This window comes from Myotis nattereri (genome assembly GCF_964212035.1).
Source record: "Myotis nattereri genome assembly, chromosome: 14".
NCBI lineage: Eukaryota > Metazoa > Chordata > Mammalia > Chiroptera > Vespertilionidae > Myotis > Myotis nattereri.
In genome coordinates this window covers 48,864,725-48,888,689 of record NC_138089.1, presented here as the reverse complement: position 1 = coordinate 48,888,689, position 23,965 = coordinate 48,864,725, and the positions used below count along the sequence as shown (strand labels likewise).

The following is a 23,965-nucleotide window of genomic DNA, read 5'->3' as shown; positions in this document are numbered from 1 at the left end:
ATAAAACCTGGGCTCCCAAATTGATTAATTTCTCAGCCAGGAGCTTCTGCATTCTAAGTGCATAAAAAGGTTCTCGGGTGATTTGGCATCCAGGTATGAGTTATTTTCTCCTCGGGACCAGATGTGAGGGAGATAGGTTGGCATTTTCATGGATTACTCGGGATTTCCAATCTTTAAAATATAGGAAATCGTTGCAAAATGAATTTATTCAGGCCAACAAATACTGATTTTAATGTTCAAAGGATCCCTTTTATATCATTAGTTCCAATGCAGTTACTCTACCTAATTGCAGTCTTTTCCATGTTCTGTGCATCAGCTGGAAAGAGCCACACTTGAAATTTCTGATGATTTACTATAATCTGCCTGTGTCTTGCTCAGGGCCCTGGGAAATGTCTTGCTCAGCTTAGAACTCCCTGTTCTGCCTCCATAAATACAACCTGTAATGATTCCCTTACAGGATTTTGCTCATTTTTTTTTTTTTCTTTCTAGAGACACCTTCTTTTCTTTGTCTTGCTTATTACAGTTGCCCTTTTTGACTTGCCCTGAAAAGAATCTGGGTCATTGTAGAGCCCTTTCCCCTCTGGCCTCTTCTATTTTCCAGGAATTATAGTAGGAGTTCTGGACATTTCATTAGTATATTATCAATATGTAGGCAGGGCGGTTACAATTTTTTATATGTATCTTTTTACTTTTTATAGAACAGAAGGGGATAAAATAAGAAATGCATCTCCACTATTGCCATGTATGATCACTAGAGATAATTGCTCTTAATTGATGTTGTATGTCATTCTAGTAAACTAAGGCATGTGTTAGTGTGTATGTATACATACATATACATATATCCGTATCCATATCTACACCTATTTTTAGACAAATGGGATAATATTATGCATGTTGTTCCCCCTCCCCCTACTTAATATATTTTGGAGATTCCCTATTAGACATATGGATCTGTTATACTCATTTTTTATTGATTTCAGAGAGAAAGGGAGAGGGAGAAAGAGAGAGAAACATAATTGATCAGAGAGAATCGCTGATTGGCTGCCTCTTGCACAGCCCCCGCTGGGGATGGAGCCTGCAACCCAGGCATGTGCCCTGACCAGGAATCAATCCTGATCTCCTGGCTCATAGATTGATGCTGAACCACTGAGCAGCCCTGGCCAGGCTACACTCATTTTGGATGTCAGTGCTTTATTTTACTGATAAACATTTAGGGTTTTATTTTGTTGTTGTTTATACACAATCCTGTATAATAAAAGGCCAGTGACCATAACAGCATAACGACCAGGACAACCTATCAACCAGTCGCTATGAGGTGCATTGACCACCTCTCATCCCTCCCCTCAGCCCGCAGGCTCCGATCGCTGGATGGCCGATGGGGAACCACGGGGAACCATGGGGAACCAGGGTGGGTGTCGGCGGTGGAGCAGGACTGGGGACTGGCAAACGGGCGGAAGATGGCCCTGATAGCAGGCTAGGCCTAGCGACCCTACCCATGCACAATTTTGTGCACTGGGCCTCTAGTGCTATAATAAACATCTTTGTGGATATATCTTTTTGTATCTCTAAGTGTGTGTGCGTGTGTATGTGTGTATTTATACCAGTGGAATTGTTGGGTCATAAAATGTGTCTTCTAAATTTTCAGACATTGCTAACTTGTCTACTTAAAAAAGTTGCTCTCATCTGCACTCCCATCAATTTTGTGTCTTCCCCAACTACTGTGGCTCTTACTAACATTTACTTTTTGATAGTGTCCCAGGTAAAAAATAGATGCCCCGTTATTTTCATTTTCACTTCTAAATCATGACTGGGGCCGAGTATGTTTTCATGTTTATCGGCCACCTGTATTTCTTTTATGTGAACTGCCAGTTTGTATTTTTCACCCATTTTTTTCTATTGAGTTTTTATTTTTCTTCTTGATTTGCAGTAGCTGTATGTGTATTAAGGATACTCGTCCATTGACTCTCATGTGGACTGTAGATATTTTCTCCTAGTAGCTCATTTGTATTTCTACTCTGAATAAATATTTTTGCTATGCAGAATATTTAGTTTTTTTCTGGTCAAACTTATTTTCAATTTTGGCTTTTGGTCTCATGTGTAGAAAGGGGCTTCTCTGCTCAAAATTATGAAAACGTCCCTTCAGTGTTTACTTTCAGTGAATTTTTAGTTTAATTATCACATTAAATCATTGATTCGTCTGGAATTTATTTTGAGTGTCAGAATCCAGGTAGGGGACAACCAACTTAAGTGCATTGGTGTTTTGTGGCACACACCACATCCATCCTAATGGTAGTAAGAAATAAGGGAATTTAAAGAAATAGGAGGAGGATTTGACTATTCCCTGGAGGAGAATTTGATTTCCTGATACATTTCTCTGGGTAGTTTCAAGAATACGGTTAATCTATTAATAATAGAACCAAAATAATAATTTAATTGTTAGGTCCTATAGGATTCCTTCTTTGACAAATGGAGGCAAGGTTGCTGTCACCAGTCATTTATAGCATAGCTGCTGTGATCAATTAGGGAATAATACTTTCAAAATTCTCAGCAGACCTTGTTATTCATCCCAGAGAGGCATTCTGAAGTTCAAGGCTGCTATTCTTGTTCTTAATACATATTCTTACTTAATACATAGTCTTACTTTCTTAATCCCCAAATTAAATCTCAGATTAAAAATCTTAATTCCTGCCGTAGCCGGTTTGGCTCAGTGGATGGAGCGTCGGCCTGCGGACTGAAAGGTCCCGGGTTCGATTCCGGTCAAGGGCATGTACCTGGGTTGCAGGCACATCCCCAGTGGGGGGTGTGCAGGAGGCGGCTGATCGATATTTCTGACTCTCTATCCCTCTCCCTTCCTCTCTGTAAAAAAAATCAATAAAATATATTTTTAAAAAATCTTAATTGCTAAATTAATTTCCAGATTAAAAAAATTACTGGCCTTTGAAATCTAAAAGGCTGGCTATCTAGTCCAGCCCCCGTTGGTTTACACACGAGGAAGCTCTAACCAGGAGGGTAAGGAGCTAAGACTTGACCTTGGGTCTCCTGGTTTCCTGCTCTGACCTCACAAAGGTCATTGAGGGCGGCCGCCTTCATCCCTCCATGGGTAATGGGATCCCTTTAGGACAGTTTTTGCTCCTGGATAGACAGAAACTACAAAACAGCAGAGAACTGCCTTTTTTCAATGTCACAGAGGTTCATCTCGGGGCTCTGGTGTTATTTGAGGCGTAGCTGTGAGGGTGCAAGGCGGGTGTGCTAGGAAGAGTAGAACACCGACTTTCTCTGAAAACACAAACAACAAGAAAACAGAACATCCTATTTTTAGTGCAGTATTAAAATGGAAGCAGTGCAAAGTGATGCATTGGTTGGGAAAGTGTTAAGAGAACTGTAAGGAAGCCTCCTTATGAGAATTTACTTGTGTATGACTTTGAAAGTATCCAAAAAGCAGGAGTGGGTGTCTTGTTTTTATCAAGTAGGTGGTGCAAGTCCTCTGATAGGAAACAGCGGTGTTCTGGGAACTGCAGTAAGCGCTGAGGATGGGAAACCATCTGTCCTGTTGACAGAGGTAACGATAATTAATACCTTATATGTGAGGGGCTCATGATTGCGTTATTCTTCACAGCGGTGAGGTTGGTCGTATTATCTCCATTTTTACAAATTAGAAAACTGAGCCACTTGAACTTTTAAGTGATGGACTCAAAGTCACACAGCCAATAAGTGAGTGGACTGGAACAAAAGCCCAACTTGTTAAACATGCCTCCTCCCCCTCATCTCCCATCCTAGTTTCTTGGCAGGAGCTAGTTGGAAGGTTCATGATGGTACTGCTCCTCCATGAACTCCATATTAATAACTTTGAGGGCACAGCTCTATAGTAGGGTACCTGTAACCTAATCAAGGGAACTCTTCTCCAATCTTTTAAGTAGCTTCTGGTTCCAGAATTTTCTTGAAAATAAATTTACCTAATTGGCTTTTTGCACTAATTTTTGTGTGATATAAGCTTCAAGCATCTTCCAATTGAGTTCATTCATGTTTTAATTCACGACACTCTGGTTTAGAAGAAATACTGTCTTGTGCAAAGTGAAAAGACCTATATTGACATCCCCGCTCTGTCAATTATGTGTTGAACAGACCTGCTCAGTTCCTCTTTCTTCTTTCTGCCTTTCTGTCCTCATCTTTGAAATGATGACTTCTCTCTTCTAAAAGTTGTCACAGGTCTTCTCGAGCAAGATAACTCGGGAGAAAGCCAGTTGCTGGCATGAAGCGCATGGACTCAGTGGCACATTCTCACTGAGACTGCTGCTTGGCAGTCCAGCCTCTCGGCCATCCTTGGAGCTTTGACCAACCCCCTGAAGGAAAACAAGTCTGCTTTTTAACCCATTTGTGGTTATCTATCTGTTCTCAGATAGACTCCATTATTTTCAAATGGCCACATCAGAGAACTCGGGGTCATTGAAAATCAACAGAAGTCATTATTTGGGGGCGGATGGGGAGTCAGAGAAACTCACCGATACTCTTGTTTTCGAATTACTTTTGACCTGTGGGAAAAGTGGGATAACGAGGACAATGGTCAAGTGATTAAAAAGCATTTAAAGGACATCAGACTTTGCAGATTTTAGTTTCATTGTCTTTCACCTGACCAATTAAGAGAACTTTTAAAGATGAAGCTTGATAGAAACTTATTGCATTTTCACTATTCTTTGATTTTTTTCATCTAGACATGGAATGTGGATTCACTTGTGGGGGTGACTCATAAGCTAAGTGGGAAGTTCACGAATCTGCTCTGATGTTAACTGGGCATTAGTACGGTGTCCCTGGGCCTTCAGCCCCAAAGGATAAATGTGTGACATGTGGTGATGATGATCACTTCCCCTTTAACTAGAGACTTTCAGCCATTACGCAGTGGCCAGGTGGGGGTGGGACAGAACTCAGGACTTCCCTTTTTGGCTCAGCTAGCTATCTGACTGGCCCCTCCCATCCCCACCACAAACATACTCTTTTTTTTTTTTTTTTAATATATTTTATTGATTTTTTACAGAGAGGAAGGGAGAGAGATAGAGAGTTAGAAACATCGATGAGAGAGAAACATCGATCAGCTGCCTCCTGCACATCTCCTACTGGGGATATGCCCGCAACCCAGGTACATGCCCTTGACCGGAATCGAACCCGGGACCTTTCAGTCCGCAGGCCGACGCTCTATCCACTGAGCCAAACCGGTTTCGGCCACAAACATACTCTTATTATGAATTCACTGGTGACAGCTTGTGAATGTGTATGTGTTTTCCCGCCATAATGGAAATAGCATTACTTTTTTTTTTTTTAAATATATTTTATTGATTTTTTACAGAGAGGAAGGGAGAGAGATAGAGAGTTAGAAACATGGATGAGAGAGAAACATCGATCAGCTGCCTCCTGCACATCTCCTACTGGGGATATGCCTGCAACCCAGGTACATGCCCTTGACCGGAATCGAACCTGGGACCCTTCAGTCTGCAGGCCGACGCTCTACCCACTGAGCCAAACCGGCTTCGGCAGCATTACTTTTTAAGTTGTAAATATTATCTATTACTAAAGGCCCGGTGCACAAAATTCATGCACTGAAGGGGAGTATCCCTCAGCCCAGCCTGAAATCTCTCCAATCTGGGACCCCTCGAGGGATGTCCGACTGCCCATTTAGGACCTAAACTGGCAGTTGGATACAGGGATCGGGCCTAAACCGGCAGTCGGACATCCCTCTCACAATCCGGGACTGCTGGCTCCCAACTGCTTGCTTGCCTGCCTGCCCCTAACTGCTTTTACCTGCCAGCCCCTAACCACTCCCCTGCCAGCCTGATTGACACCTAACCACTGCTGGCCCGGTCGCCCCCAACTGCCCTCCCCTGCCGGCCATCTTGTGGCTGTGGCTGCCACCATCTTTGAGGGTGTGGCAGTCAATTAGCATATTCCCTCCTTATTGACTGTGGGTGCCACCATCTTTGAGGGTGGGACAGTCAATATTTCCTCCTTATTGGCTGTGGGTGCCACCATGTTTGCGATGGTATGAGGGTCAATTAGCATATTCCCTCTTTATTAGATCAGATTTTTAAAAATTCTGAATGTTACCTATGCACAATATAAAACACTCAGATGATAGGAAAGTATAAAGAAGGGAAAACCTCACCCCAAACTCCAGCCTCAGACCTAATCTCTGATGATACCATTGGGGTATACATCCTTCCAGACACGTAGCTGTGTGGATACATAGAAAAAGATCACATGACTCAATTCGGAGGTCCAGACCTTCGTCTTTTTTTCTGTATGTGCGTATGCACAGAAATCACACATGCTTGTTTTCATGAGTAGCTCACCTCTCCATGAGGATGGACATAAGACCAAGCTTTGGCACAGGTCTATTCTATGTATTTGGGTGTGTTTTCTTTTTCTTTTGGGGGGGGTGTAGTTTTTTGTATCTTTAAAATTAGTGTGTATGGCCTGTTTCTTAGAACATTTCTGGGATCGCCTTTATGTTTTGTCTTCCAGCCCCTTTCTCATCCCTCATTCCTTGCCCTGCCCTTGTTTACAACCAGATGAGAAGTTGAGGAACCAAAGGGACATTTTTACTGGTGACTTCCCCTTCTCATAATATGGAAAATGTAGCCTTTTTCCCCATCGAAGGGGAAATTAAGGAAATGTAGGTATTTGCAGCATTTGAAGTAGTTTATAACATTCATTGTACTTGAAATCCTTTCTCTGGGTTCTTGGGCCCCGGGCCTGACTGTATCCTTGCATTTCCTACTTTGGGCTCCAATGATCGGTTCCATGTCTGACTCCTGCATTTGACTGTGTGTTCTCTGAGAGCAAACACTTAACTCCATTCACTTAGGAAGACGGGAGGGAGGTCCCAGGGACCTGTTGGTGTAAAGAGTTTGAAGACACTGTGGCTAGATCACACAGGTGTTTGGTTAGGGCTCCATGTCAGCTAATTCTAAATTAAAATGTAAATTTCAGGGTACAGTCTTATGCAGATTTGGTCATGGAAAAATATGATTGCCTAATATAGGACTTTAAATTCATTATAAGTCTTAGGAGGTCTTGAATGAGCAGCGAGAGCTGCTGAGTTTCAGGGAGTGTATGCATAAATATTCATGCCTGAAGCTGCCCACATCACTGGTATTTATCTTTTTCCCCCAGTCCCCTAGAATGGCATACTAATTCATGTGAGACGTCAGGGTATTAGAACACTGTCTGCTCCCTGTAGCCTTGGGGAAGCTAATGCCCAGAATGGACCTTCCCATTTAAAAAAATATGTATTTTTATTGATTTCAGAAAAAAAGGGAGAGGGAGAGAGAGATAGAAACATTGATTGGCTACCTCCTGCATGCTCTCTACTGGGGATTGAGCCCACAAACTGGGCATGTGGCCAGACAGGGAATGGAACTGTGACCTCCTTGTTCATAGGTTGACACTCAACCACACTGGCCAGGCAGACCTGCCCATCTATAATAGTAAAAGTGTAATATGCTAATTAGACTGGACAGCCGAACGACCTTCCAGATGTCCTTCTGGATGAAGCTGGAGCTGCGAGGGCCGAGGCCCTTGCATGACTTTCATGCATTGGGCCTCTAGTGTTTATATAACTTTCCTGTGGCAGCTGACACTAGTGATGTAGGTAAGTTCCTGACACACTTCCCCTGCTTTTGCCACAATATTGTTAACCTAGAGATGTGGAGTCCAAGCAGAACATGGTGGGCATTGCACAGTGAGAAAGGAGGCTGGAGAGTAATGGGCTGGCCTGCGTTAGCTCTGGCCCAGAGAGTGTGCTCTGTGGGTGCTGTCTGTCCCCAGGGCTGTGTGCTGGGCTGAGGGCACAGAAATGGGTGGGTCCAGAGGCCCAACTGGTGACCCCACCCCTGGTAGCTGGGTTGCCAGGTGCAGACAGCCCTGTTTGGGGACATTCCAGACTTTCTTTATTTGGAGAGGCCTGGGGAAGGTGTGAACTACTTCTGGGGAATTAGAAAGCAGGAGGTGGTGGGAGGGGGGCGGGGATATAAGAGGTGGGGAATCCTGTGTGTTAAATCCACAGCCAGGCCTGAAGAGTGAGGAGATTTGAAGCTACTGTTTCATTGTCTCCCCTCCTCCCCCTCTATCTCCATCCTCCCCTGATAGTGAAAGTCTATAACTTCCCTAACCCTCTGCCGCCCTGGGGTCTAGCTGGGGTCTGAGCCAGAGGGCCTGGGAGAGGTGCTTTGATATCTTGGTGCGGATGTATTACAACAGGAAGCACCTGCTTAGTGAGCCGAATCCAGTGACATCAGTAGAACCTGAAACCACTTGGTTATGAGGGACTTCAGATGCCATCTAGTCCAGTGTCTTGTCCCCACTGCATCTCACTGTTCACACAGAAATGCATACCAGAATGCTTACTGTGCTAATAATGAAGGAACATGGGTTGCTTCTCCTCAAAACAATACCCAATTTTAATCGCCTAGGGAGGGCACTGCCGGTAACTCATTGACTGGATGCTGAGAACTTTGGTGGCAATCTGACAAATGATACGGAATACCTCTCTCGTATGATTAAACGGAGTTGAGGCCTCTCAGAACAATTGGGAAGAACTCAGAAGTAATAGGTTGATTAAAAAGTGGGAAGGCATTCCAAACTCCCTTTGTTCCACTTGTCTAGAGACAGTAGATGTAAGTAATAGGACAAGAGGTTGGTTCTAACACTGTGTGGTCCAATATGCAGGCCTCTAGCCACAAGAGAGGTACTTTAGGTTTACATGAACTGAAATTAACATTTAAAATTCAGTTCCTCCATCTCAGCCACAATTCAAGTGCTCGGTAGCCACATTTGGCCGGTGGCTGCAGAAATGGACAGCTCAGTTGTAGAACATTGCCATCAACACAGAAAGTTCTCTTGGGCAGTGCTGACAAAGCTGCAGGGACTGCTTTATGGTTTCTGAGGAGGAGTTTACCAGTGTCTAGCTTTATCTCCTCTGGTGCTATGGACAGGTCCCCTCCCCTTTAAATCTAAAATGGCTGGCTGATGCTCCCCGACCTTTCTGTCCTTCTTCCACTCCTTCCCTACCTTCCTATCAGGAGTTCTGGTCCATCTATGTGGCCTTGACATTAAATATCTTGATCACTCTCACTTCTCTAATTGCCTCATCTGTGCAACAGGGACGTTGACCTTACTTGTCTGAAGGCAGGAACTCAGATTCTGCTACATGCTCACCCCACTATAGCTGTTTGCCAAGGAAACATCTGGTTTGAGCTTTTGTGAAGAACAGAGGAGCAAGGGAAGGTTGCTGATGGTGGGACTCCCTGGCTCCAACAACCTTTCATAGCACCCCGCTTCCTAAGACGAAGTCCAAGACTTGACCTTGGCATTGAGTGTCCATCACATGTTAGATCCAGTTTGTCTTCCTCCACCTCCTCCTTCATGCACCCAGTGTTCTAGGTGAGCAGTTCCCTAGGCACACTGTGTACTTTCACACTTCCATGCTGTTCCCTCTGGTAGGAATGCCTTTCCCTGTCTGTTCTTCATGTCACAAATAGTCATGTGGCCTTCAAGGCTCATATACATCTTTGATGCCTTCCTGACCTGTCTGGTCAGAGTGGATCTTCTCTCTTATGTTTTTCCCATCTATACCAGGGCTCCCTGTATTACAGCGCTTCTCCTGGGGGTGGGTGATGGTGGTATGCAGGCCTCAGCCCTCTTTGTTGACTGTGCCCTGAGCACCCAGGACTGCAGGGAAACCATGGTTGTCTTCCGTACCTGCCGCTGCCATGACAAGTGGCAGACATAAACCACGTAGTGCATTTTAATCACTCAGTAAATGTCAACCCTGCTTCCTCCTTCCTCACTCCTTATCAACAACAGTAGTGGTGTCAGCTTTGGGTTCCTTAAAAAACTATATCCAAACTATCACTTTATTTTCCTGAGGTTGAATTGTGGGTTGTGGTGAAGAGCACGTCTGCTGTGCTCTTACTGTGCAGCCAGGTACTGAGTCAGTTCCTATGGGGGTGTTGGGCCAACAGAGTTGCCCTGCCAAATTGGGCCTCATGAGGTGACCTCCCTGGGAAACGGCCAGTATTGGACTGCCCAAGGCTGTGTGCACGGCTTGCAAAGTGGAGTATTTCTGGTAAATAACTGAGTCTCTAAAATAATCATTTACCTACTTAAATAATCAAACATTAAAATTGGCCCAGCTGGTATGGCTCAATGGTTGAATGTAGACCCAGGAACCAAGAGGTCACCGGTTCACTTCCTAGTCAGGACACGTGCCCATGTTGAGGGCTTAATCCCCAGTAAGGGGCATGCAAGGAGGCAAGTGATCGAGATGTTTCTCTCTCATCGATGTTTCTATTTTCTATCCCTTTCCCTTCCTCTGTCTCTAAAAATCAATTAAAAATAATTTAAAAAATTGATGAAAAGTGTAAGGAAAAAGAAGGATGGGCAAGCTATACCATAGTGGAACCAACTAACCAACCTGTTAAGACAAACAAAAAACAGAGCAAGTCAACACATACACATGTATACATTCATACATACCAGCACATACATGTCCTTGGAAGGACACAAGGGGCTGGTAACAGCAGTTTGCCCTGGGAGGGGAGGGGGGCCTGGGGACTTAAGTGTTGAAAGAAAGTAACAGTTAATTGTACCCTTTGGTACTATTTGAAATTTCACATCGTGCATTGTTTGAATAATTATATATGTAATTTTATACACACACACATGACATATCTATGTATTAAACTAGTTATTCAAATGGTTAAATTTTAAATTTGTAAATTTAAAGAAGTGGAGCCGAGGTTGCTTGGCTGTGTCTCGGCTCCCTTAGGCCCCTGTTGAGTTTGGTCCTTGATCTGCAGGCGGAAGCTGTTCACCCACCAGGCAGTCACTGATTAATCTGTTCCTCATTATAGTCTTCACATGAAAGTCTTAAAACCAAACGTCCTTGAAGATACTCGATAATTCCAGATTCCTGCCAATTCAGATGAGGCTTCTATTCTTGTTACTCAGAATTGATTTTAGTTGATGTGGTTTGAAGTGTGTAAAGTTTAATGCTCTTTGGGGGAAGTGTTCCTCCCGCCGCGCCCCCCCCCCCCCCGCCCCTTTGTGTGAATGAAACAGCGTTTGATGATGCTCGTCGTGTGGCCTCATCCATAGCGAAGCCTTCGGTGTTGGGGTAGCTGGCTGGTGGCCGCGTTTGTGCCCATTGAGTCCTGTGTCTTGTGAGCAGAAGTTCTGGGGAACTTCTCTGTTAATCTTATTCCTCACTCTCTAGGTTGTAAATGACAGTGACAGTGAGTGACTCTGGACGTAGCAGGGGTTACTGCTGCCCACCTGAATGCACCTGTAGAAATTCCTGTGTCTCAAAAAATTCAACGTGTACATCTCACTGCTCCCTCTACCACATACTATATCAGCCTGATTTCGAATTTTAGGAAGGTTTTATTTTCTTTCCCCAAATTGTTGGGTGAAAAGCAAGATGAGTCACATCTCTCACTGAGACCCTGAGGACATAAAGTGCCCCAGGCTGAAAGCAGAGCATCTTGTGGGGATTCTGTTTTCTGTGTAGCGAGTCTTTGGGGAAAACAGAAAACGATGGTTTTAAGCTTGATTAGCTCCAAGAAGGTAAAGTTGGACAAGCTCATCTGAGGGTTTCCTCTCCCCTTGGCTCTGTCTTCCTGCTGTCTGCGGTTAGGCATCTCCTTTCACATTACAGGAAGCTTGGTGCCATGTTTCCTCTAGGATTTTTCACAGATAATTACCTTTTGGGCACTTAAAATTAAGTGGGAACCATCCTCCTCCTAAACACACCATCAAATTAAGTAAAACACAATTTAAGAACAGCTCTTATTAAAACAATAAAGTTTGGGGACTTTTTACTGTCTTAATAAAGTGTAACCATTTTTAAAAAAAAAATTAATTTTTAAATATATTTTTATTGATTTCAGAGAGGAAGGAAGAGGGAGAGAGAAATGGAAACATCAACGATGAGAGAGAATCATTGATCGGCTGCCTCCTGCACACCCCGCACCAGGGATCAAGCCCGCAACCCGGGCATGTGCCCTGACTGGGAATCCAGCTGTGACCTTCTGGCTCATAGGTCTATGCTTAACCACTGAGCAACACCAGCCAGGCTAAAGTGCAACAATTTTATGTAACTTCTCAAGCATAATTTTTATGTTAGGCTGCTAGGTATTTGTGCTCCCTAGGATGATGATCTTAGGCACCAACATCCCCAACCGCTCTTGCCCATGCTACAGATTTGTTGATCCTGTTCTGTACTGCAAAGTTCTCCCCCTTCATCTTCTACTCTTCAGCCCAGCTGTGGGCAAACTACGGCCCGCGGGCCGGATCTGGCCCGTTTGAAATGAATAAAACTAAAAAAAAAAAAAGACCGTACCCTTTTATGTAATGATGTTTACTTTGAATTTATATTAGTTCACACAAACACTCCAACCATGCTTTTGTTCCGGCCCTCCGGTCCAGTTTAAGAACCCATTGTGGCCCTCGAGTCAAAAAGTTTGCCCACCCCTGCTTTAGCCTCTTTAAACCTACCCTTGACAACCTAGTTATCAAGAAGCCCATTTGGTGTGAGAATACAGGGACATTTTCAATGCACCCTTGAGTTCCATTAGTAGGTTGGCACTCACCTTCAGGATCCCTTCCCTCTGAATCTTCCGTGGCCAGGTCAGCAGCTAGAAAAGGTTGCTGATGCCAGGAACCTGTATTTAGGATAATTATTTTTCATTCATTTACTTGGCAGCTTATCTTAATGGAATCACCTTTTGATCTCTCTTAAGCCCTGTCGTTCGGAAGAGCTGCATACCTCTTTGGATTCAAAAGCTCTTTGTCTTGTGCACTGGACAGCAGGCATTTATAAACTGCCTACTATGGGCAGTGCACTGGCCTTGTTAGTTTCTCCTTTACAGCTTTTAGCATAGACACTTGAAGTTCCTAGATTCTCATGTATTGATGTAAAAAATATGAACAACAGCAGAAAACTACTTTGATCCCATGGGAGTAATTTGTTCAAATGCCAAGAAGCAGGTTCCTCTTTCTTAACAATATGATAAATGGTGCACTATAATTCATAAGTTCTTCCATGTGTATCACCCAATACCAAGGTTCCTAAGTGTTGGCTTTATTGATATTTTTGACCAGAGAAGTCTTTGCTGTGAGAGGCTGTTCTGAGCACTGTAGGATGTTCAACAGCATCCCTGCCTCTACCCACTAGATGCCAGTAGCACCTCTGCCCAGATGTGACAACCTGACAAGTCTTCTCATTTTATCAAATGTATTCTGGCTGGCGGGGACAAAATCATGCCGAGATGAGAATTACCACCTCATACAGTTCCCACAACAATCCTATCTGATAGGCTTTATGTCCATTTTACAGATGAAGAAACCGAGGCTCAGAAAGGTTAAGTGGCCACATGGCTAGGACATGCAGAGGTGAGACTTGAAACCATCCCCATGTGGTTGGCTCCTCATCTGAGGCTCTTCTGTGCCCTGGCTGCTGGGAAATGGTTTCAGTGTATAGGGCGAAGCAGGGCCAATGGGGTTGTGCTGCAGCGGATCTTTCGCTCTTGGGAAAGATCCTGTTCTCTTGCCAGCTGTGCGACAGCCCATCCATCACGACTCTGAGACTCCTGGGCATCTCCCCCAGTGAGGGAGGCAGCTGGGAAGTGAGAGAGATTTCAGCAGTGAAGCGAGAATGCTCTCACTGTCCCACTCCACTGGGCCAGCTCGGTTGGGGGGGGGGCAGCGGGGGGGTCTCCAGGCCCAGCCATGAAATGAAAGGGATCCCCAAATTTGCAGCCTGTGCCAAGATTCTGTATAAATCTGAGAAGAGCTGCGTGGCACCTCTGGCATGTGTTCGTGCTGACGAGGCAGATCATAAATTCCTGAAGTTCTGTTCCCCCCATGCTCTGGGCTCCACTGGCAGAGTGGAGAAGAGACGGGAGAGAATGTTCGCTTGAGGAGGAAGCTTGACAGCCGGTGAGCTGTGCTGGACGAGCAGCACTGGCAGGGCTCCGGCTGGACCTCCCGGCCTCCTCATGGGCTGCAAGCACTCGGCCGTGGTGAGGACCCACAGCAGCGCCTCCTCCTGCCTCAGCCCGCTGTGGGAGGACTCGGACAGAGGTTCTTGCCAGCTCTCCCACCCTTGGTCGGCTAAGGTAAATGGGGTTCCAGGACCTGGGGAGTGCGATGGAAGGGGTGCATTTACTCTTCAGCTCCCCTTCATGTCTCTTTGAGGAAGACTCGCTTCTCCCTAGACGTAGGCCCCCAGGACATCTGGATTTTGGCTCATTGTGAAGCCATAAATATTCTTTCCCCCAGTGGGATATATAGTACAGGCTGGCCACACTTGAGGCGCTTTTGGAATCTGATTTTTGAAATACAAAAGAATATTACCAGCATCGATTGACTTTGAAATAAGAAAGAAAAGAATTCCTGTCTTTTAGGAAGTTTTTCCTGCAACTTTCGATACTGACCTCAGCCAGTGGCTTTGATTTGCTGGCTTTTGAAGCCAGCTTGGCTCATCATGTCATTAGTGCTTTTCCTCCTTTCAAATGTCAAATAATATGCAGACACATTGTTAGTGGGTGCAGTGCAGGATTGAGAGTCTTCTGACGGTTCTACCATTGGCCTTGACCTTGAGCTATTTGTTTTTTTTTGTACCTCAGTTTCTTAGTCTGTAAAGTAGATGGAACATTTCCCCTCTTGGGTTTCACAGAGATATCGCAACATAAGCAGGTCAGTACTTTTAGAGAGGCTTACTCAGAGTAGCTGTTAATATCATAATTATACTGATGACAAATAGAATAATTGCTTGTTTTCTATGCGGAAGGTAGTGCGAGATGATCTGGGTGTGCTCTGCTTCTGGCCTCTTTGTTCTTGCAGGAAGAGAAGGAAGAACATTTTGTATTGTTTTTTAGAGAGAAAGGAAGGGCGAGGGAGAGAAATATTGATGTGCGAGCAAACATCTACCGGCTGCCTCCTGCACGCCCCCCTAATGGGGATCGAGCCTGCAACCTGGGCATGTGCCCTGACCAGGAATTGAACCGGTGACCTCTGGGTGCACAGGATGAACACCCAGTCAACTGAGTCACACCAGCTAGGGCTAAGCAGTTACTCTTCATTTCCCCCTTCTGAGCTCCTGGCAACCACTGAGCTGCTTCCTGTTTCTGGTTTTACCTATTTTGGATATTTCATATTAATGGAATCATATAATATGCAACTTCTTGTGTTTGACTTCTTCCATCCAGCATAATGCTTTTGAGTTTCAGCTACAGTATGTATGAGGACTTCATTCCTCTTTATGGCTGAATAATGTTCCATTTTATGGATATATGACAGTTTGTATATCCATTCATCATGTGATGGACATCTGAGTTGTTTCTACCTTTGGGCTCTTGTGAATGGTGCTGCTATGAATTTGTGTCCATGTATTTGTTTTAGTCCCCGATCTTACTTCTTTTGGGTAAGGTGTTAATCTTATTCCTCACTCTCTAGGTTGTAAAATAATTTACGTTGAGGCAGTCCACATACGTCATGGAAGCTCATGGTTGGAATCCACATATTTTGCTTCCACAAAGCACTTCTCTGCTTTATATTGATTTTGGTCACAAGCCCAAAAAATAATACATGGGAACTGTTTTCACTGGTAGAGGGTGATTGGTGCGTTGTTACAGGAATCCTAGTTCAGCATCTTACATATATAGTGTAAAACATAAGACAGAAGCTCATCGGTCTTGTCACAACTGCTCATGGGATAAACAATCTTTTTCTGCTTTGCCTGTCAGCCCATCTTAATTCCACAGCCCCAGATCCCAGAGTCCCTGTCATTGCCTCATCCACCTTGTCTGCTCAGATAGCGCATCTGCACTCTTGGCTGCCGTCTTTGTTTGGTTCAGAATGGATGGCTGCCAGTGATATGGGAGTTGTTAACCGTATGACTACCATGACACTGGGCCTATGTCCTGAAGATACCCCGTTATGAAGTCTTTTATCAGTTATGTTCTATTTGCTGTGTCTAGATTGGGCCTTGCCTGGCAGTTTATCTCTATATTCCTCAGTATAGTTCTTGAAGGATTTGAGGAGGAAATGAAATTTGATTGGTATGCCAACTAGGCCTTCAGTCTATAGAGAGTAAATCTGGGTGGGGAAGAAGAGGAGGACCAGCAAATGTCACAGATGACAGATGAAAGCAAGGATACCATTCTGGTTGCTGCCTGGCATCCTGTGAAATAGTGTGTACCTGTTATTTTAGGTTCCCCCCGAAAGTGGAGCCTGGGTGTAGGAATGTGATTCTAGTTGAGTGGAGTGGGGAGACCAGACCAGGAAGAGTGAACTAATGGAAATTGACAAAGGTACCCAAAATGTATGCCGTTGTCCTGGTGATGCCTTGGGCAATGAGAGCAGAACTCGTCGGTCACCCTTGTAGGTACCATGTAGATTGTGCTTCAGAATTCTCCACCCATGTAAGAGGATGTCATTATTTATCCACTGGCTCCCCTGTCCCATTGGTCAAGGGTTGTCCCATGGGGGAGTTCTCTCTTTCTTGCTTCTCTAGGTTTGCTCTTGTACCTGTCTTGTACTTGCTCTTGAAAGTGGGTTCCCATTGACTTTTTGAATTGGTTTCCATAGAACAGCTCCAGGTCAGAAAGCAGGAGGTAAATAGTGCAACTGGGGCCTGGTATGCTGGGTGGGGGCAGGTAGAGGGTGGAGGAATGGGGGGCATCTGTAATAGTGTCAACAAAACAACAACAACAACAACAAAAAAGTGAATTGAGAGGATGTAAGGCAAGACACACACGTTTCTGTCACATGGGATTTCCGTATTCCTCCTCCTGTCTTTTGGTGGCCGCTTTTCTTTCTCTCTCAGAGCTTCAGAAGATCCAGAATTGATAGTACCCGTGGGAGCCATGGGGCTTTTCTCAGCCTCGCTCTGTGCAAAGGCCCTGTGTTTGTCCCACTCCTCTTGACCTCTTTTTTTCCCTCCTCTCATTATTCATTTTGATGGAATTAGTAGGCAGGTTGATCTGTTAGAGTTAACACCATTAAGTCTGTTAAAGCTGTAGGAATCCAATTAGATTGTAATCAGACCAAACTCTTTTTTTTTTTTTTTAAAGGATAATTTGGTCTCCAACAGGTGGTAGGGTCTCTGGAGACAGAAATGAGGAGAAATCGTTCTTGTCCTCTCATGCAGGGAACAATCAGATTTTAATTTTCTACTTAATATGCTCTGGCCTCTGTGATGACAGGACAGTAATACACTGACTCAGAAGCATTTTGAGTCCGTGTTTCTATAACACCTGTCAACTTTGCATCTCCACGTCCTGGAGGATCAGACCCTCCTTCTCCCTGTGCCCGGAGTATGAACATAGAGCTGACCTGTGAGACAACACCACTTCTCCTGTGCTGAGCCAGTGAGCTTATAGAACCTGCTTTCTTGCAGCTCACACATTGGCCATCAGGCCTCTCCAGGGTTCTACAACCTTACAACTGAGACTCCAGGAGAAGTCCTCGTAGCTGATGATTTGGAGACACGGTCCCTTAATCAAAAGCAGTTGGCTAAATCAAGGAATCATAAGTGTGATGTATACAGACCTTAACCATGTGTGCCATTTTAACTTAAAATCTTCACTCACCAACTTTTAGATGTAGTTCCAAAGCCCTGTCATCAAGTGTGGGTTTGCTGGTAGGAATTCTGCATCTTTTCTTATAGAAAGCATATCTCTAATGTATCACCTCTCATCTCCTGTTTTGGTTTCTTTAAAGAGCAGGGCAAACTCATTACAGAACCCTCCTAGTTTTATTTTTTTTTAAATAAATGGTTTCTGGCTTTTTATACTTATCATGCCCACATGCAATTCAACAACAATTTTTAGCAATTCACTTTTATTGTTATTTTTCAAGTCATGCAATTTAGTTTCATAAAGATTATTATTTTTCATATTTATATTTTATCAATTTATTTAAACTATGCAGTTACAGTAATAAGTGTGCAAGCATAAGCAGAGTGGGGACTAAATACAGTTGGCTTTTGCCGACCTTTAGCTAAGCTGGTGAGAGCAGAAATGTGTAGGCATAATCAGAGAGAAGCTCCAAGCCATGAGCAGTCAAGGGGAGTTATGGAAGGAGTGAAAAGTGGTGGGAAATCCAATTAGTTCATTAAATTGAGGACATTGAGAACATCTGTAGCTTTTCAGATTCTGCTACCTGATACCCCGAGATTGGGCAATGCAAAAATCCTCACCTATAAAATGGTCTACACCTCTTTGGGGCTTCTTCTAATGACTCCACCCACATCCTTTCTGCATGGAAATTACTGGCACCCATGGGAATTCTGCAGGCTTCCAGCTTTGCCAGATACTCATTTGATATGGTCCAGGTTCTGAAAATTTCAGTGGTTGGAAGGACAGGCACCAAATTCTTTATTTTTTAAAACATATGTGTATTGATTTCAGAGAGGAAGGGAGAGAGATAGAAACATCAATGATGAGAGAGAATCATTGATTGGCTGCCTCCTGCATGCCCCACACTGGGGATCAAGCCTGCAACCCAGGCATGTGCCCTGACTAGGAACCGAACCTTGACCTTCTGGTTTATAGGTCGTCAATGCTCAACCCCTGAGCCACGCTGGCTGTGCTGTTACTTGTTTTTTTGTTTTGTCTTTAGGGAACCGAATTCTTAAACCACTTACCCTTCTATTGATTTCCTGTCTTAAGTTCTTTGGTAAAAATTGAGAGATCTGAGAGTGAGGTTTTTTTTCCTTTGTGATCCAGAAATTAGTTGTAAGCAAAAAATAAAAAAATCGGTTGGCTCTGTATACTTGTCAAGTCCTGTGTCTGGATTCTGAAAAATCCAAGACACACACACTCTAAATTCCTTTGAGCTTTAAGTATAAGCCTAGCTTAGTGCTAGCATAAGCCTGTGAACCTACAGTTTATTTCTGCTTTGGTAAGAAGTGCCCTAGGGAGAATTAGGGAGGGTCGTAGGAATACTACTATATGTGTGTGTGTGTGTGTGTGTTACATACATATAAAATGTGCAGCAGAGAAGAGGAAGGCAAATATCTATCACTTCAAAGGTTCTGGTCACATATAGTATTTTCAGGAAAATTTCCTAATCAACACGTAGGCTTATAAGGTTTCTGCAGCTTCCTGTGGCTATCAACCCCCCACGTATCATTTACCCAGATCCCCTGAGTTTTTAGCAAATCTTGCATTTCCGTCTTAACCTCATCAGTAATGCCAGGCTGGGAATAAGTAATTAGTGGGCTTTATTCCCCAGATCCTGGAGGATTCTGCGTGCAGCCGAGGCACATTGACAATGATGTGATTTAGTTTTTCAATGTGAAGCTTTTCCGAAACACAAGTAGGGAGAGTCCTTTGAGCTTCATGCTTTTGTGCCTGAGCATTTGGGAAGGAGATAATGATCTCTGAGCACATAGGGGCGCCTCTGTCAGAGATTAGTTATTGATTGTGAGAAAATCAAATTTGCTTCTTGAAATGTTCTGTCTTAGAATTGCACTGGGGCATCTCATCCCCACGGCTGGTTTGACCCCCTGGTAGGTGACAGAAGTTTAAACATAAAACAAGAGCCCCCTTTCCACCACATTAAGGAGCGATCATTTATAGAATTCCTTGACATGCAGTCTCCTTTTGTTCTGTGATTCATTGCTGGCATGAAATATCTTCTGGGCCGATCACATTGAGATGTGGGAAGAAATAGAGACTGGAATAAATCATGAATTGCCCATCTTCAGGCCCGTAGTAATACAATTTTACCGTGAAAATGATCCAGTAGAGATGATACATGCTATGTAGACATATGTAAATTGTATGCAAATGACAATGTAATACCTGAATATGGCCCTGAGGGAAAAGCTTATTGGAACCCATTGTTCTAACAGGCTCATCATTCTGAGTGTCTGAATCAGTCCTAGGAGATACCAGGTACTCTGGCTTGCCTAGCAGTTGTCTGTAATTTCTCACTCAGGAGCTCATCTTTCTAGTCTGTTACCTTTTTGACCTCAACTCTAGTGCTCTATGCCTTGCTCACATCCACCCTAGCCATGCTGTCTTCCTTGCTTAGACACCCCAGGGTCTTGGCACCTATTGAGTTTCTGAGAATACTGTCCCCCAGATGTCAGCGTGGCTCACTCCTTTGGTTCATTCTGGTCTTTAAATCAGCTGCCACCATTTCACGAGGCCTTCCCTGGCCACCTATCTAAAAGTGGAAAGCCCTCCCACCTTTCTCTATCTCTGCTTTATATTGCTTATATATATTATCCCTTCTTTATATCATCTTATATTATCTAAAATACTTTATATTTTACTGATTTATTTTTATCTCTTTGCTTCACCAGAATGCCACTCCCATGATGGCAGGGATATTTGTCTGTTTTGTTCATTGTTATAGTTCAATTGCCTGGCATGTAATATATGCTCAAGTAATACTCGGATCTCTGAATAAGGTGTGTTGGTTGCCTCTTGGACATTTTGTGTTTACTTATAATTAAGTGTGGGTGGTATCATTTCCAAAGTCTTCTGTCTCTTAGAAAAGGAGAGGAGACACCAATGAGTCATTGTTGGTGTTCTTAAAATTAGGTTTCAAGGGAGGGAACAGTAGTTTAACCAGTGGTTAAAATTGAGGTTGGGAGATTTATTGCTCTCTCAGTATTTATTATGTTCATAGCATTTGCAAAGTGAGCCCCTGTATTACGTTCCATAGGGTACATTGTGGCTAGACATAGTCCCTGGCCTGAGAAAGTCACAGTCTAGGGCAGCGGTTCTCAACCTGTGGGTCGTGACCCCTTTGGGGGTCGAACGACCCTTTCACAGGGGTCGCCTAAGACCATCGGAAAACACATATTTAATTACATATTGTTTTTGTGATTAATCACTATGCTTTAATTATGTTCAATTTGTAACAATAAAAATACATCCTGCATATCAGATATTTACATTATAATTCATAACAGTAGCAAAGTTACAGTTATGAAGTAGCAACAAAAATAATTTTATGGTTGGGGGTCACCACAACATGAGGAACTGTATTCCGCGGCATTAGGAAGGTTGAGAACCACTGGTCTAGGGGAAGACAGTAAGGCATAGATAAATGACTCATGGATAAACATTAAGTGTTATGAGTGTGACCTGCATTTTATCTTTAACATCTGTAGATACACTGCCCATCAAACTTTGCCCTTGTAATTATAGATCATTGATGAAGAAAACATTTAAGTAAATGTATTTTAGCTCCATGTATTTTAGCCTTAATGAACTTACTAAGTATTTGAGAATTGGTATGCTGTATGGGCTTTTGTTTGATATGATAAAGTAATTGTCCCCCCGCAGTTCCAACTAAGCTATCAGCCATGGTGGTCTGTAAAGAGTTGTGGTGACTTTTTTGGAGCTCAGTTGAAGAGCATGGGTGACTCACCTCTAGCAAGGCAGTGCAGTGTAGTGGCTAAGAGCATAGACCCGCGAGCCAGCTCTCATGGACTTGAATCCCAGCTGCATTATCTACTAGCTGTGAGACCTGGGGAAACATATTGAGTCTCTCTATGCCACATTTGCCTCATTTGTGAAGTGGATGTTATAGTACCTACTGCATGGAATGATAAAGAGGATTAAATGGCTTAAGGTATCTATATATACAAAAGCCTTAGTGACCGTCTGACCATCCGACCAGTAGCTATGATGTGCACTGACCACCAGGGAGCAGATGCTCAACGCAAGAGGTGCTGAGCTGCAGTGACTTGGCAGCTGAGGTTGGGTGACACCTGGAACCAGAGAGGAGGGAGCCCGATTCCGGGGTGTGTCACCCGAGAACCACTCTCCGGGACCACTCGGGGGATGTCAGAGAGCCGGTTTCAGCCTGATCCCGGCAGACCAGGCCCAGTGTATCTAATTATGTGTGTGTGTGTGTGTGTGTGTGTGTGTGTGTGTGTGTAAAATACTTAAATAGCTCATGGCACATAGTATCATGTAATTGTTAGCTACTGTAAATATATTTATAATTAAAGTTGTTACCATAATTATTGAGTCGTGGCAAATTCTTCAGTCCAAACAAGGCCATCTCTTAAAAAATGTTTTTTATTTATTTTTTTTAATTGAACTTATTGGGGTGACATTGGTTCACAAAACCATACAGGTTTCAAGTGTACAACTCAACAAAGTAAAGAATGTTTCTTAAAACTTTTATAATTGTTTTCCTTTCTCTCCTGCTCCCATTCTTCTTGTTTCTGTTAGCATCAATTCCCTGAATATGTATGGCAAGCAGCCTGCTGGCCACGAGTTTGACATGCTTGATGTATGGGTTTTGTTTGCCTAGCATGTGTTTTAAATTTACATAACTGGTATTGTTCTGCAGATCTTAATCATTTATAAAATTAACAGAAACATTTTAAGTTCTTACCCAAGGATATTTTTCCTATTGATTTCTAGAGAGAGTGTGGAGGGGAGGGAAGAGGGGGAAAGAGAAACATCGATTGGTTGCCTCCCCAACAGCCCTTACCAGGGTTGGGGAACCTTCAACTCAGGTTCATGCCCTTGACCAGGAATAGAATCCACGACCCTTTGGTCTACGGGCCGACACTAACCCCTGAGAAAAATTGGCTAAGGCTATTATTTTTTAAACTTGTCTAACTCAACAGTATGTTTGCAGTTTGTCGTAAGTACCTCTTAAGTCATTACTTCTAACTGATGCATGTATATTGTTTATTGTATGAATAATCTACATTTTATTTATACAACTTATTACTGATGTACATAAAAAGCGAACATTCTTGTATATTCAAGTGACTATGAGCATGTTTGTTGGGCACCTGCCTAGTAGGAAGCTTGAGAATCATAGGAACATGCATACATATTTCACTAAATTCTGCTGGCTGTACCAGTCTATTCCCGGTAACAGTGCAGAAGGTTCCAGTTCCTTTGTGTCCTTGGTGTTATTTTTACACTTTAATTTTGGCATATCTGGTGGGTGTAGAATCTCCTAGTTACTTTAATTTGTGTTTCTGCGATATGCTTGGTAGTCATTCATGTTTCTCCTTCTGTGTATTGCCTGTTCTTATTTTTTGCCCATTTGATGGTGCTTTCTGACTTCCATAGGAGCTCCTTTTATATTATAGATATTAACCTGTCTTCTCTCAGTGCCCATAATTTGTTAATTTTGTCTAAAGTGTCCTTGTTGAATGGGAACCCTTCTTTACAATATGGTTGAATCCATCAAATGTTCAACTTGTGATTTGTGCTATTGGCCTTTTTAAGAAATGCTTTCCTAGATACAGAATTACGTAAGATATTCTGCACTTTCTTTTGTTAACTTTGTAGTTTTATTTTTTAAACTTTTTGTGTGCTGTGAGGTATAGAGTCAGCTATTTTTGCTTTTCCCAATATTAATATTTTTCTCCACTAGTTTATGGTAATATACCAAGTTCTCTGTAATATACCAAGTTCTCGTGTATACATAAATGCCTCTGTAATATACCAAGTTCTCATGTATACATAAATGCTTTTATGCCCTTTATTCTAGTTTTTACTTTAGTCACTTGTTCCTGCATGAATACTATATAATCACGATGGCTTTGTTAATATTTTGTATCTGGTAATAGGATGAGTCCTTCTCCTTTTTCAAAATTAATTCGACTCTTCACAAATCTTTTTTATTCCATTCATATATTAGAGTAAATTTGAGTTCTCAAATTCCTGTTGCAATTTTTATTAGAGTAATTATATAAGAACTAACATCTTTATAGTATTAAGCTGTCCCATTAATTAATCTGATATGTATATTTTAATTTTCTCAATTCCTCATTGATTTCTTTTTATAAATTAAAAAATATACTTCACAAAGCTTGTATGTATTCTTATTGGATCAATACTTATACATCATAGTTTTGTTTGCTGTTGTGAATATCTCATTTTCTACTGTATTTCCTGTTTGGTTATTGGTGATACAG

General features: G+C 43.0%; 1 protein-coding gene across 1 annotated transcript in view; it reads left to right on the top strand.

Moving 5' to 3' along the window:
- The window catches only part of OSBPL10 (oxysterol binding protein like 10), a gene marked incomplete at its 5' end in the record, with an annotated part of 140,511 nt that overhangs the window by 5,024 nt on the left and 111,522 nt on the right, over window positions 1-23,965 (top strand). The gene's annotated exons all lie outside the window — the stretch shown is intronic.